This window comes from Prionailurus bengalensis, chromosome B4 (assembly GCF_016509475.1).
Source record: "Prionailurus bengalensis isolate Pbe53 chromosome B4, Fcat_Pben_1.1_paternal_pri, whole genome shotgun sequence".
NCBI lineage: Eukaryota > Metazoa > Chordata > Mammalia > Carnivora > Felidae > Prionailurus > Prionailurus bengalensis.
In genome coordinates this window covers 55469043-55484376 of record NC_057358.1, presented here as the reverse complement: position 1 = coordinate 55484376, position 15334 = coordinate 55469043, and positions in this window count along the sequence as shown.

The window sequence follows — 15334 nt, the reverse complement described above, 5'->3', positions numbered from 1 at the left end:
TGTGTTCTTATTGATCCCTACATTGTGCTAAAATCCCTTCTAACTTTGCTTTTCTGTTAAAGCTGTAGGATATAATCAATGATGCAAAGCTGCCTGGGAGTTTTATAGAGTAATATTCAAATATATTGATCATGTCTCTTTCTGCTTCTACATAATTAGATTTTCTCCAGTTATTTGTCATTTTAAAAGTGTATGTGTCACATGATACCAGTAAACATCTAAGAAATGTGATTTTTATCCAGGGCAGAGAAATTGGGAGTCAGATGTGTCTGTTTTTCTCTGCATAGGAAGCGAAATGGAAAATTGTAATAAAGAAGGGTTTAACCAAAATGAAAAAGAGAAAGAGGAGATCAGGATTTTAATTGTGAAGGACCACTGACAGGGATCTTAGTCTGAAGCTAAGCCCAGAGCACAGAGGCTGTTGTCCTTGAGCGCAGTCCCAAGAATAGAACCTTCCAAAACCTTTTAAAGGAAATATATTGTTATGCAGTAATTATGGCTCATGATGAAAAGACTCTAGAAGAAGCAGTGTGAGAACCAGGTTGTGAGACACTTAGGGAAGAAGATGGAAGAGTGGCACCTGTTTACCTACTTGGACCCTTCTGCCCCTCTTCGAGTTACGCTTTCCTTGGTGTCTATGTTGGGATATACAAATGCTGCCATCTTCATATCCCCTTTTTACCTCCACTTTGACACATATGCAAGATTATTATTTAGGTCTCCTGTCATGATGAGGCAGCAATGGTAGGAAGTGAAGGTGACCCTTTGAAACATGGTCACCATATGCATGGTGAGAGAAAGATTTAGATGCATTTTCTCCTCTCTGTTTTAGTGTAAACACACACACACACACACACACACGCACACACACCCTGCATTATTTATGCCCATTGAAAAGAGAAAAATGTCTGGCTAGGTGGGGGTGGCAGAGGGTGCCTTAACTTTTTCTGGCTTGGCTCCCACTTCCTTTTGTATTTCCTTCATGTACCTGTCTCTTTAGAGGTGTAGCCATGTCTGTTCCAAGTTGTATCTTTACCATCAGCAAGAACTCTTATAACTGTAGTGAATGTGACTATTTTATATAAATGCACAATAGTATATAGGCCTTGGAGATGTCTGATAACTGTATGTAAATATCTTTTGTTGAAGTAGTAGAACCTTCTCATAAAGAGCTCCTTAGGTGATAGCTACAGGAGAACTAAGATGATTAGATTCAAATATGTGTTTCTCCAGCAAATACTAGCTTTCATGGAAGCAAGGAAACAATTTGTTTCTGTTTCTCATTCACTCTTAAGCACCAATTCTTTGGGCTTTCTTGTCCGTAAGTTACTATAGATATCCCTCTCATACAGGATTCACAATTTGTAGTGATTGATGGTCACAGGGGTACATCAGAGTCAGACACTAGAGGGAAGGGGAGAGAACAGACAAGTAGAAGCTCCATTGAAAAGCTTTAATTTTTTAAAAGTCTAGAACATTATTAGAACTCTACCACACAGCATAGTTGGTCTAAAAAGTTTTGAAAAAGTTTATTGCTGGTCTCAAGTTGACTATTGCACCTTATATATCCTTCCACATATGTGAAAACTGTTTTTCAAGAGCAAATTTGCAGGGGCGCCTAGGTAGTTCAGTCAGTTAAGTGTCCGACTCTTGATTTCGGCTCAGGTCATGATCTCACAGTTCGTGAGTTCGAGCCATACATCAGGCTCTGTACTGATGGCACAGAGCCTGCTTGGGATTCTCTCTCTCTCCCTTTCGCTCTCTCTCTCTCTCTTTCTGCCCTTTCTCCTTCTCTCTTTCTCTATCTCTCTAAAAATAAATAAATAAACTTAAAAAAACTAGCATATTTGCAGATTGGAAGTAAGAGAAAAATAGAAATTCAAATATTCTTTCTCATACAGTGTAGCTTGATTACTGGTCCATGGGGGCAATAATTCTGGAAAAGATCTTAGATTAGACTATAAAACTGAAATAATCTTTGAAGTATACATGGAATTACTTTTTCCTAATGAAGCTAAATTCTGTTGGCAGGAGGTTTGGGGAAAATCAATGCTCTTCATTTCTTCTTTAAGTTTAATATAAAATGTAGCAGGTAAGAAAAAACTTTAACTTGTACTTTTTATAGTGTGACTTGAAAAAAAAGTATCTATCTCAGTTGGTTCTACTGAGCGGTTTCCACAGAATCTAAATGTAATGTCATAGGAGGAGGTTTGCTGTAAAAACATGTCTTTTTCTTTGGTGTGTTCATTGTAATTATGGCTGGTAGTGAGAAGATTCAGTAAGTCTCAATTTCTCTACCTCCCTTACTTGGAGAAAATTTGGAAATGTACCCTGTGAATAAAATGATTTTTTTTATAGTGTGTGAAATCTTTTTATTTCCCAGAAGCGTATGGGTAATTCTGTTTCCTTTTCTCTTCCTTCTATTTTGTATCTATATCAGCTACACTGATTTTTTTCCTTCTAGATGAAAACTCATGCTGCTTGGTGAGAAAATTATTTTAGAAATACAGAATTATAAATGCTATGAATAGAATTTAGAACGCTATTGTTACTCTTATGCAGGTGAAAGGCATTCTCTATTGGGCACAGTAGAAAGAAAATTGAGCATTTATTTAATGTGATATATGTACATGAGCCTATTTTTTTCCAGTGATAAGATTTTCCCTTTATGTAATGAATCAATATCAGTATGTGTGCCCTAGAGTTCTTTAATAAATTTCTAACAAGATTCAAAATATTTAGATTCCCCTTCTGCTCATATGGGTGACCTTGACACACCTGGGTATGACTTCTTCTCTGAATTATTTAGATAATTGCTTCAAACTCCCATTTCCCTTGGCATCTAGTGGCCCAGTTCTGCCAGACACTCTCAACAAGATGGACATCAGGAAAAGTGACCTTGGTCCATCCTTTATCATACATTCACCTCAGAAATTGATCAAGGTGCTTTGTACAGATCTCCTTATTAACTCTCTTGAGTTCAAGGCACACAACAGACTTTTGGGCTACAGCTATTTTAAGAAGGTCATTCTATTACCTAATGTTAAAACTTCATGGTGTTTAGCTGAATCATTCAGGGGTAAAAAAGGCAGGCCTCTGAAATAAATGTGGGTTACCCTAACCTATTCTCAGACCATATGAGGAAAACAGATTTAACTTGTTTTTACCAACTATCATTAAGTAAAGGAAAATCTAGATATTACTGAGTTCAAGAACATTCAAAAACAGATATTAAGAAATCCAAAGCATTAATTACTCAAGAATCTCTAAACCTAAAAAGAAGGTAATTACAAGTCACAGACTAGATTTTTGCTTGAAAACTTGTTATTTTGGAGATACAGATTCTTGTTGATATAAAGATGTAGGATTATTGAATCGAATCTTGTGATGTTCATTGTGAATGATCTGGAGAATATGGGATGAAGTTGAGAATATATCTAATTATACTTAACACATATAATTCTAGGTTTGTTATCTCGTTTCTAAGATTTTGAGAATACAGGAAAACAAGTCTTTTGTTATTTCTTTTATATAGAATTAAAGTTGTTTCTTTCCCCCACAAAGTCATGGTCTCCAGGCATGAATTAAAAAATCAGTATTTGGGAACATTTTTGTGGTAAATAATGAAATCAAAAGTTAGATTAAAAGGCAATCAAGAGTTTATTGATCTCAAGACAAACTTTAATCAGGAAGATTCCAACCTTTGGGTGTGGAGGAAGAGTAGACAGTAAGAATAGAACATGAGTGTTCATTTCGTGGGTCACTTTCATCAACTTCCCATCAGGTGGATTCCTGATCTCCTATGGAAATGGTGTTCTACTGAGTGCTCAACGTCAATCTTTGCTATTACTGGCAGGGTGCTCAGCAGTGGTGGAAGCCAGGTTATTGATTCCATGCATAACTTCTGTACCTGCTACCAAACCTGCTTTGTATAGCAGCCCATTGACAAAGTAGTTGAGTAACTGAGAGAAGAGATGAACTGGTATCCATTTAGCATACCATTTTGTCTGCACTTTTTATAAAGGTAGGGCAGTTAATGCCTTGAAAGGCCAAGAGTGATTATCAGTGCTTCCCATCATGGTACATGCAGCAACTTTTGTTCTCACTGAAATAGATATTTATTTTGGATTTGCCTTTCCTTTCCTCGATGTTTCTGCCAGTACCACCATCTATGAACCTACCAAATGAATTATTTATCATATTGGTATTATATGCAACATGACCAGGAAGCACATTTGCCAACAAAGAAGTATAGAAAGGAACTTATGTATATGGAATTAATGAGTATTACTCTTTACCATATCGTGAAGAACATTCATTCTCAATGGGAGCAATATTGCCTCCACAAGAAGCAAAAGTTGTTCTAAGGGGCAAAAAGACGTTAGATATTATAATGATTCAAAAAAAAAAGATATTATAATGATTCAGAGGAAAAAAAAAAACTTAAAAGTTTCTTTGGGGGCAGGGTTTGGGGGGGTTAATGAGAAAAATTAGAGAAATGCTGATCTACAAGCAGTTGCCTAACACAACATTGGCAAGGCCTGACAGAGACTTATTTTAAGTATCATCTGAGAGACAATATCTTAGGGGGTTGTGGTACCATTTTATAAGATGTGATGTGTGTTTTGGACAGTAACCAGTTTTTCGCATATTTAGATACTTGGATCACATTTAGACTATTTGGATCTGGGGACCAAAGAAGGGAAGTAGGAGTGACTCCCACAAGCTGTGATATGTTGTGCTTCTGTGATGGTTTAATTCAAAATACTTTCTAATTACCTTGTGATTCTTCTTTCACCCATGTGTTTTTAGAAGTATATATTCTAATTTCCAAATATATGGGGGGGGTGCTTAATGGTATCTTTTGTTGTCTTTTTTGCATTTAATCTTGTCATGCTCAGAAAACATACTATGCATGATTTTAACTTTTTGAAACATACTGAGACTTGTTTTATGGCTCAGCTTCCATGGTTACCTTAAAAGGAGGTACATTCTACAGTTGTTATCAAGAGTATACTAAAAATGTTCATTAGGTCAAGTATATATTCACTGACATTTTATCTATTTGCTCTATCAGTTATGGAAAAAGAAGTTTTAAAGTCTCCATATGTGATATGTCCACTTCTCCTTTAGTTCTATAAATTTTAGCTTTATGTACTTTGCAATTCTTTGCAATATACACTGAGGAGTGTAACTCCAGGCCAAACAACTATGCTGATCATACCAAACCATACATGGCAAGGCTTTGCCCAGCAGGCCTGGGGAGCAGCTGTCCTGCCCACACTGCATTTCTAGCCTAACACCGCAGTTTGAGGACCTCATCTGGGGTCTACACTAAGGAATGTTTCTCCACTCTGACTCAAAACTTTTCCACGCCTAGTTCCTCCCTCCCTCCCATCTGGCCCTCGGGTTTCCTTGGCAGTGAGACAATCCCCCCACTTGCACTGCATCTCCCTATCTCTCCACCAGTGCTACTCCACGAGAAAAAACGAAATCCTTAGGAACCGGTGCCTGTTTTTGCCTCTTGTTTGCAATGTCGTAGTAAGTGAATAAAGGCTTGATTGTTACTTTCAATTTGCCTCATTGTCCTAATTGACCACCTTGATACCTGATTGAAAGATGCATTCATGACCATTACATTTTCATCATGAGTTAACCCTTTATTATTACATTTGTAACAATATAAATATTATGATATAAATAAATATAAAGATAAATATTTAAGTAATGTCTTTATTTCTGGAATACTCTTTGTTTTGAAGTCTACTTTGACATTAACAAAGCCTTAGAAGATTTCTTATGCTTAATATTTTTATAGTATATCTTTTTCTGTCCTTTTACTTTCATCCTACTGTATTTATTAATTTTTTTTAATGTTTATTTATTTTTGAGAGAGAGCGAGAGAGACAGAGTGCATGTGGGGGAGGGGAAGAGAGAGAGGGAGACACAGAATCCGGACCAGGCTCCAGGCCCCAAGCTGTCAGCACAGAGCCTGACGTGGAGCTTGAACCCACAGACTGCAAGATCACGACCCAAGCCAAAGTCGGACACCAACTGAGCCACCCAGGCTCCCCTCTACTGTATTTATTTTTAAAGTGCATCACTTGTATACAACATATATTGGCTCTTGGTTAGCTTTGTGTCTATTTTGACCATCTATACCCTGTAATTGGAATGTCTAACCCCTTTATATTTAACACAGTTGCTGATATGGGTGGGTTTAGGTCTATCATCATGCTGTTTTCTCTTTACTCATTGTGTTCCTTTTTCTTTTCATGCCACTGTCTTGCTTTCTTTTAGATTAATCATGTATTTTATTAGTATTTCATCTGTTAGCTTTTAATCTATGCTTTCATTGCAGTTCTTGCTCTAGGGATTATATAATATGCATTTTTAATCACAGTATAACTTGAATTAATATTATACCACCCCCCATAAAATAAAAGTTTATAATAGGATAAGCTACTTTACCCCTCCTTTCCTTTTCTCCTATTATCAAATGTTATGAACAAAATGTTTGTGTCCCCTGCCCCAATGTTCATAGGTTGAGAGCCTACCCCTCAATGTGATGGTACTGAAAGGTGAGGCTTTTGAGAGATAATCAGGATTAGATGAGGGTCATGAAGGTAGCACCCCCATGAATGGGATAAATGCACTGCTGAGTGACCAGAGAGCTTGCTTCCTCTCTCTACTCCCTACCATGTGAGTATACAAGAATTTGGAAGTTTGAAACCTGGAGGAGAGTCTTCACCAGACTTGACTGTGCTGGTACCCTGATCTTGGACTTCAGACCCACAGAAAGGTGGGATATAAATTTCTGTTGTTTATAAGCCACCCAGTCTATGAAACTTTGCTATAGCTGCCCAAACTGACATGAAGACATCCTGTATATTACTACCATGTATTTTATAAACCCGAAAATATACCATTGTTTTTACTTTAAGTAGGCAGGTATCTTACAAAATACAGGATATTAAAAATGTACTTTGTCATATTTACCCCAGGTACTAATTTCATGTGGAACTGGTATCATCTCTTGACAGCCTGATAAATTCCTTTAGCTTTCTTTGTCGCGCTGATAGTAAATTCTCTCATGTTTTGTTTACCTGAAAATTTCTATAATTCGTCTTTAGTTTTGAAGTATATTTTACTAGATATAGACTAGACTTTTAGCTTGACAGTTTTTTACTGTTAGCATTTTAAATATGTCATTTCATTTTCTCCTAGTTTGTCTTGCGTTTGACAAAAATTTTGCTAAAGTTATGATTGTATTAAATGTTTGTTTTCACCCGATAACTTCTTTTAGGTTTTTTTTTTTTTTATCTTTGGCTTTCAGCACTTTGACAGACGTTTCTGCTTTGGAATTAGCAGTAGCAGGGTCCCTAGTTCTAGCTATCACCAGAATGTGTAAACTTATGTGAGTTCCTGTGTTTTAAGTCCTTCTTAAGTAACCTTTTCACATCAAAATCATTACTGGTGGTGGTTTAGTAGAGAGGGTGATTTCAGGTCAAGTAAATTACTGTCGCACCTGAGGATTTTTCCAGTCCCTTCTGCTCCCATTGCCAATAGCTTGACCTCTTCTTTTTCTCCTCCTCCTCCTGCTCCTCCTGCCCCTCCCTTCCCCTTCCTCCTCCTCCTCCTTCTTTTTCTCCTTCAATAAATAAGCTACCCAATATCTGTGTAGGAGATGAACATCATACTTTAATTAAAGTGGAATTGGGGTGATAACAAACATTTTAACAACTTTATTTAGGGATAGTTCATGTTCCACACAATTCACCTATCACCTATTGTAAACGTACAGTTTGCTTATTTTTAGTAAAATTTATGGTTGTGAATCCATTACTGGAGTCCAGTTTTATAAAAGTTCTATAATCCCCCCAAAATTCCCTAGTTCCATTGTATAGTCAATCCCTGCTCTCAGCCCAACATTCTAGATCTGCTTTCATTCTCTATAGCTGTGTCTTTTCTGGAAACTTTATGTAAGTGGAATAATACAATATATAGTCATTTATCTCTGGTTTCTTTCATTTAGCAAATGTTTTTGAAGTTAATCTAATGTTTTGAAGTTAATCTAAATCTAATGTTTTGAAGTTCATCTACGTGAAGTTTGCATGTATCAGTAGTTTGTTCCTTTCTATTTATGAATAGTATTCCATTGTATGCAGTTAACACATTTAGCTTATTAATTCAACTGTTAATGTTAATGTGCGTTTGGGTTTATTTAAATGCTTGCTATTTTGAATAATGCTGCTTTAAAAATTTGTGTGCAGATTGATGATTCACATGGCAAGATTTTCCTTTTAAGAAGCTAGTAAATTGTTTTGCAAAGAAACCATACCATTTTACACCACTTGCCTTGAATGTATAATTGTTTCTTCACATTCTCAACAACACTGGTATTGATGGTCTTTTAAAAAATATCCATCTTAGAGAGGATATAATGATGTCTCTAGTTTTAATGTTCATTTCCTTAATGACTAATGATGTTGAGTATGTTTTTGGTGCCCTTATATATCTCCTTTGGTAAAATATCTATTAAAATCTTTTGCATTATACATTTGGTGGAGTTCCTCTTATTACTGAGTTCTTAAATTTTAAACAATGCATTTTGTATACATGTCTCTTCCCAGGTATAATATTTACAAATATTTTTTGCTGTCTATGAATTGTTTCTTCCTTTTTTTAATGGTATCTCTTAAAAATCAAGTTGTTCATTTTAATGAAGTTCATTTTATGTTTTTCCATGAAGATAGTGCTTTTGATGTCATCTAAAAATGAAGACACAATTTTCTTTCTTTTAAATAAGTATGCCTTTCACTTCTTATTCTTACCTTACTAAAATGGCTAAAACTGCAAACACAATGTTAAATAGAAATGCTGAGAATGAACATCTTTGCCTTGTTCCTGATCTTAAGTAAAAATGTTTTATCTTTCTGGATTAGTAGAATGCTAGCTGTAGTTTTTTTGTGTATGCCCTTTATCCAAAGGAGAAATTTGGTTTCTATTCCTAGTTTATTGGGAGTTGTTATCATGAATGACCGTTATTCACTAATGCATTTCTGTGAACTTTTTGAATTGATCATCTTTATTTTCTTTATTATGTTAATGTGGTGTATTAAAATAATCAATTTTGGGGCGCCTGGGTGGCTCAGTTGGTTAAGTGTCTGACTTCAGCCTGGGTCATGATCTCGCTGTTCCCGAGTTGGAGCCCCATGTCGGGCTCTGTGCTGACAGCTCAGAGCCTGGAGCCTGTTTCAGATTCTGTGCCTCTCTTTCTGCCCCTCTCCCACTCAAGATCTGTCTCTCTCCCTCTCTCAAAAATAAACATTAGAAAAATAAAAAAATCAAATTTAAGATATTAAACCAATCTTGCATTATTATAATAAACTCCACTTTCTCATGTTGTTTAAAGCTTTTATGTGCTTCAAGATTTGGTTTGCTAATATTTCAGTAAGGGTTTTGTTTCTGTGCTCATGAGGGATAACATTACAATGGTATTTACCTTAAAAAGCATAGCAAAAGCCATTCTTAGAGGTAAACCATTAGAAACATGCCTTTAAAAATAAAGAGCAAGAGTAGGATGTCTTATTACTCAACAATTGTCCTTAGGGATATAGATGGCACAATAAGAAACTAAAAGGAAACAAACATAAAACAATTTGAAAGAGAAATTCAAAACTCTTCTTTTTGAAAATTGAAAATTGTCATCTAATTCATATACCAAATTTGACAAATCTGTAAAGTTGATGTACAAATTTATCAAGGCTACCAGACGTAAGATCAACATATGAAAGTCAAGTTCATTTTATATCACCAATAATAAAGGGAAAATACAATTTGAAAAACAAAACTATTTACCACAGCAACAAAAATAATGAAATTCCAATCCATAATAAACACAAAAGATGCACAGATCTTTTATGGAATAATTATAAAATTTATTGAAAGAGTAAAAAACATGTACATCAGTGGAGAGATGCACTATATTCGTGAGCAGAAAAGTTCAATATCTTAAAGATTTCATTATTTCTAACATTGATCTAGACCTATAGAGTTTGTTGTATAACTCAACTTGTAATTTATATGGAAAAGGATAGCCAAGACACCCCAAGTTGCTATAGTATCAGTGAGCTTCTCCTTTAATTGTTAAGGTACATGGGCATGAGATGCGTTGAAAATCAAATTACAATGTGCGTTATGTGAAGTTGTTGGCTACCAATTCCAAGTGACTTTAATCCAGTACATCATTAACTCAACCTTGATCATCCAGCTATTTTGCCATTTATAAAGAATGGGATTTTTAGAAAAGATCTCATTCTTAGGTTTCATATTGTAGCTTAAAATTAAATATATAGAGATATTTTTCAGTCATCAGTAATTATATGCATTATCAGAGGGGCACCTGCAAAATTTCCCATCTCTGGTTTCATTTCTTGGTACCTGATAAGCAATCGTTTTGCATGAATCTCAATAATAGAATATAATACAGCTCTATCGACCTTCTCAGGTCTTGTAGAAAACTTAGTTGTTTTGTAGCACAGTCTAGGAATATGATCATCATTCCAAAAAATATTCAATTCACACTAATCAATTTACAACCCACTGCATGATTTTCTTGCCATTTTGCATACATAATAGCTTTATGTTTTTATGCCAAATTATGGCTTTCTCCATATACATTTATATGTATAGATATGTAGTTGTTAGTGTATCTTAATATAGATTTTTTTAAAATATTGAAATGGCAGTTAAACTTAACAAAAACGGTACAAGCAAAGCCTGTAATTCAGCTGATGTGGAATTGAGAAGTGCTATAACCAAGTTTGCACATGTGTGGGCAATGACAACGATGTCATGAGTACCACATAACTAAGAGTGATAGGGAGAGGCATCAAGTGTAAGATGTGGTTTGATTTCAGAAATGTTAAAATGTGAAAAGGTGTCTCTTGGAATCAATAAGACACTTTATCCTCCATTGCTGGGGTGAAAGAAAAGGCAATTTGGAAGCAGGCTGAAGCACAGGTCAGTGCTGCAGCAATGGAGAATTAATGGGTTCTAATATTCTGCAACTGGTCTTTCCCCTCAGAAGAATAAATCAGAGATATAAGAAAAGGACCATGAATTAAAGGAGTCAAAGATCATTCCCTTGAAAACTTGTTCACATTCCTGTTCATCTGGGCTCCTTCAGACAGTGGTTTTTGCACACTAGGGGGCTCTAATGTACAATATGTCAAATAAAAACATTGATAGCCTGTTTAAAAAAAAAAAGTTTTCTCAACAAATATTTACTGAGCATAAATTGTTAGGGTAAGAGTGAGGAATATAAAAATGAGCCTGTTCTGTACTCATCCTACAGGCGATTTACAATTTGGTAAAGGAAATAAAGCATGCATAAAAGTTAAAATAAAGGGGGGCATGAAAGTGTTGGAAAACAAAGAATTGTAAAAAGTCAAAAGAGTAGTGAATTCTCACTTATATCAGTTTAAATTTTTTTTGACGTGGTAAAAAATTTAAACATCTCCCTAATGAGGTGGCCACACCCTGTATTTCAAGGGATCCTCCTGAACGGGGTTTGTGGAAGGGAGAACACAGGCAGCCACACCTTGCAAGTGCCCTCTAGGTGGCGCATGTGTGTTGACGCTGCGGGCACCGGCTTTTCCTCTCCTTCCTTCCCATTTCTTCATAGACTTCCCTTCTTTTTTTGTCTTCTTTCTTGGAATATTCCAAACTATAATGACCTGGAAGCTACTCTAGTATATAGCCTTAACCTTGCAGACAAGGTAAATTCTGGGATATCTTTTTTCCCCCGGAAAATTTTGTGGCCATCAAGACTGCTCACTAATGCTGCATTTTCTAATGTTGAGCAAATTGCAATAGGATGTTCATAACTCTCTGAATTATTGAGGCAAATTAGTAGAGCAGGAGCAGAAGCAGGGCTGTAGAAATACTGGCCTCCAACCTTTACCATCACACTCACTGTTGCCCACTTCCTACCCAGACCACATTATGGTCTCACTTTCTGAACTCCTAGACCACCCAAAGTTATAGCCTTGGGGATATTTTAAAGTTTCTTTCAACAGTTCAAGAGGTTTACTCAGTTCTAGGAGCCCAAGGCAAAAAAAAAAAAAAAAAAAGATTTGATTTCTCATTTTGGCTTACCTTCTTAATGGAGAAACAGCTATTTACAGCTGTTTATTTATTTATTCAAAAATTTTAACTTAAGGGGCGCCTGGGTGGCGCAGTCGGTTAAGCGTCCGACTTCAGCCAGTCACGATCTCGCGGTCCGTGAGTTCGAGCCCCGCGGGCTCTGGGCTGATGGCTCAGAGCCTGGAGCCTGTTTCCGATTCTGTGTCTCCCTCTCTCTCTGCCCCTCCCCCGTTCATGCTCTGTCTCTGTCCCAAAAATAAACGTTGAAAAAAAATAATAATAAAAATTTAAAAAAAGAAAAAATTTTAACTTAAAAGAACCATCAAATTTAAAAGTTGTAAACATTGGAGCACCTGGGTGGCTCAGTTGGTTGAGTGTCCAGCTCTTGATTTCAGCTCAGGTCATGATCCCCGGGTTGTGGGTTTGAGCCCACGTGTGGCCCTGTGCTGAGTGTGGAGCCTGCTTAAGATTCAATTTCTCTCTCCTCCTACCCCTCTCCACTGCTCAAGCTTCCTCTCTCTCTAAAAAATAAAAAAAATAAAAAATAAAATTGATGAAGTATGTAGTTGGCATATGGACACATTTGAAAAGTCATCACTACAGTCAACATAATGAGCCTATCACACCCAAAAGATTTCTTGTATTTCTCCTTCTTGCCCCTTCCCACCTTCTTCTGAACCTCAGGCAACCGTTGATCCATATTCTGTCATCATAGACGCATTTACATTGTTCAGAATTTTGTATAAATAAAATCACACAGAATATACTCTGTTTTCTGGATTTTTTTTTTTTATCTAGCAAAACTATTTTGAGATGCATGCATGTAGTGGCATGTTCATTACATTTTACTGAATAGTATTCTACCACGTGGATATACCATAAATTGTTTATCCATTTACATGCTGATGGATATTTGTTGCTGTTGTTTTTATTTTTGGCCATTACAAATCAAATTGCTATGAGCTGTTGCTTTTCACACGGGGAAATATTTCTCTATCCCCATCTCTCTCTCAAGCATAAGAAAATGAAAGCCTGAAAAGCTACATATTTAAATTATGAATGAAAACATATTTGCTTTGGAAAGCCAAGATAATTTCTAAGTGTTTAATATTAAAAAAAAAAAAGTATACGTCTGTCTCTTTGACTTGGCCCTCTTCACTTATTTACATTACCTCCCCGGCCTCTGTGGGTGTGACCTGACCCTGTAATATTCCAGACTGAGAACAGACCCTTCACTCTGGCATCCAGAACACTCCACAGCAGAGACCCAGTCTGATCTTTTAGCCTCACCTTCTGCTTCTTGTATTCTATCTTCAACCAAATTTGCAGCTGAACTTTCAAGCACTGTCCGTGAGGCCTAAAATCTCTCTCCTACAGCACCCCCACACAATTTTCAGAAATCATGGCCCACCTATACTTCGTGTGTGAAAATCTTCCTATCTTCAAATCCTTTGTCAAAGGCCACCTTTCCTCAGAGCCATTACTAATCTGTTCATCAGATGTGCTCTTTCTCTCCTCAACTCCCACAGCACTGTGTTTCCACCTCATTCGGCTTTTGTTGTTTCCCACTGGGGATTCTGCCTAGGTTTCTGGAAGGCCTCAAAGGTGCAAATAACATGTTTAGAAAAGGAGGCGAGTGAAGAAGATTTCTTTATTAGGACTAGATAGCAGATATAAAATTCTGATACTTAAAGATTTATTACTCAGGGCATTTTACTCATACATATGTGCACACACATACACACACAAACATACACGGCCTTGTACAGAGACAGCCAGGAGCATGGCACATAGTGACCACAAACGTAGGCTTTCAAGTTAATATTTGCCACTGACTATGGTGGTCTGGCTAATTGTATTCTTAAGTAGATTACTTAATCCTACTGAGTCTGTGTTTATCACTAAAAAAATATGAGCTTAATAGTATTTCTTATATAGTGTTGTTGAGAGTATTAAATAAAGATAGGCACATAGAACACTACAATGCCTGGCTTGTAACAAGTTCACTACAATTAGTACCTGTTGTGAGAGGGGTAATATTTTTAACATAATATACTGTCCTCTTTTGACTTTCCAAGCACAGGAACTTTACCTCAAAACTGCCAGAGGTGGAGAAAGGGAATTAGCAATTATACAACAGAAAAGGAATAAAAGATCATTTTCTATATTGAAAGTAGAATTATGCATCAAGACATATCCTAGTAAACCAGATTATCATTTTGAGAGAGGATTTAAATACTTCTTTGGGGTACTGGGTGGCTCAGGCCCTTAGCATCCAACTCTTGATTTCGGCCCAGGTCATGATCTCAGAGTTTGTGAGTTCGAGGCTTGCATTGTGCTCTGGGCTGACAGCGTGGAGCCTGTGTGGGATTCTGTTTCTTTCCCTCTCTCTCTGCCCCTCCCCTGTTCTCTCTCTCAAAAATGAATAAATAAAAATTGAAAATAAATACTTCCTTAATATTCACTCCCCTACCTTTTTAATTTTTTTTTTTTTTTTTTTTAGCACATCAAGGTTAGCATTTAAACCTCCTAACCAGGCCTTCAATGTTAGTTATTTTTATGGCGGTCCAGACAGTAAGATCAAGGTGATGAGTCTGCCCCTTCTGGCCCCAGAGGATTGTGGGAAGAAAGTGAAAAAGGGAGGAGTTCTGCATTTGCATTACTTGCTGATGGCAGTTGTCATTTCTCAGTCACCACTGTCACACATGCTGAAACCCTCCACACATGCTGGTACTTCTTTTGGCTCAGTTGCCACACCCATGGGGGTCCCCACATCTCTTTCAGAGAGGAGAAAAGCACTCCTAGGAAGGGGTGCTGGAAGGGGTTTCCTTTCCATACCATTAGAGCTAGTTTGGCAACCTTTTGGATTCTTGAGCTACCAAGTCTCTCTCACAGGGCCATCCAGTGTTGCTTCTACGTTTCTTTCTTTCTCGATGGTCAACCAGGCATCACTTCAGCCCTCTTCCATCTTAAGAGGTGTTGACTCAAAGTTTATCTAGCCCTAGGGGCGCCTGGGTGGCGCAGTCGGTTAAGCGTCCGACTTCAGCCAGGTCACGATCTCGCGGTCCGTGAGTTCGAGCCCTGCGTCAGGCTCTGGGCTGATGGCTCAGAGCCTGGAGCCTGTTTCTGATTCTGTGTCTCCCTCTCTCTCTTCCCCTCCCCCGTTCATGCTCTGTCTCTCTCT